Source organism: Taudactylus pleione, unplaced genomic scaffold (assembly GCF_031769625.1).
Source record: "Taudactylus pleione unplaced genomic scaffold, aTauple2 ptg000151l, whole genome shotgun sequence".
NCBI classification, from domain to species: Eukaryota; Metazoa; Chordata; class Amphibia; order Anura; family Myobatrachidae; genus Taudactylus; species Taudactylus pleione.
Genome location: NW_028284553.1, coordinates 1,980,575 through 1,981,793, shown reverse-complemented (window position 1 = coordinate 1,981,793; position 1,219 = coordinate 1,980,575).

Below are 1,219 nucleotides of genomic sequence, written 5' to 3'. Positions count from 1 at the left end.
TTTTAGAAACCACCACTGGCTGTCAAGCCTGGGGCTGATTTGGCTTTTGGGGGGGACCTTATGTCATTTTTTTTTTAATTTTTGCTACTTTTTTTAAAGGTTCAACAAAAACGAGAATTTTCAGGGAAATATTCTAGGGACCCCCCTAAAGATGTGTAGACATGGGGGATAACTATGGGTACCCCCATTTTTAACTCCTGAAGGAAGTCAGGGTTTCTAATAGCCGCGGCAGGGAAAAAGACCTGGCAAAGCTATGTAAAAACCTGACTTTATTTTGCAGGCAAAAACAGGGGTACCCATAGTGATCTCCCATGTCTGGACATCTTTAGGGGGGTCCAAGGCATATTTCCTGAAAATTCCCATTTTTAATCCTTAATGGGGTCAAGGGTCATTTTTTAAAAAGCAGGGATAATTTTTCAAATCACTACAGCAAGTGAAAACAAGTGCACAATTGGGGTTTGGGAGTGTAGGCTTAGAAAAAATAGTCTGTACTATTGGGAATGTCCTCTTAAAAAGAAATATTCAAAAAAAATTGTTAAAAAAAAAAATCGGAACACCATAAAAAAAAAATAAAAAAAATTGTTGTGAAAATATAAAAAAAGGAAAAAAAAACTGCCAAACTAACGAAATTTATTCTGGTGGGGTCCCTAAGTATGTGGCAGGTGTTTTTTTCATTGAGCAAATTAGCGGCAGGTGCATTTTTGCAGAAATTTTAAAAAATAACTTTAGGGACTTAAAAAAATGCTAGCACCCATTTTCATGTACCCCAAATTTGATGGGACCACTTTTAAAAACGAAAAAAAAGCTAAATGCTCTACTGCATCACTTCTTCAAAGTTGGGAAAAAACCACCTGCCGTGGCTATTTAAAAACCCCGACTTTCTTCTGCAGGCAATAACGGGGGTACCCATAGTGAACCCCGAGGTCTGGACATTTTTAGGGGGGTCCTACAATTATTTCCAAAAAATTCTCATTTGTTTTTGCCAATCCAAGTATCGCCGGTTGACGTTTTCGTCGATTTCATATTGAATACGGGGATAAGCGGGGGTGCACGCGATACTTTTTCGCTGGCAAAAGCTCTGATGTGCGGTGAAATTTTCGATGACGAGGTTAATGTTTCATATTGAATACCCCTCTACAAGGGGAAAGAGAGGATGTGCTAAAAAAAAACCTGTAAATAGAATCAACATAAATCAAAAAAGAATCCTATTGGAATTACT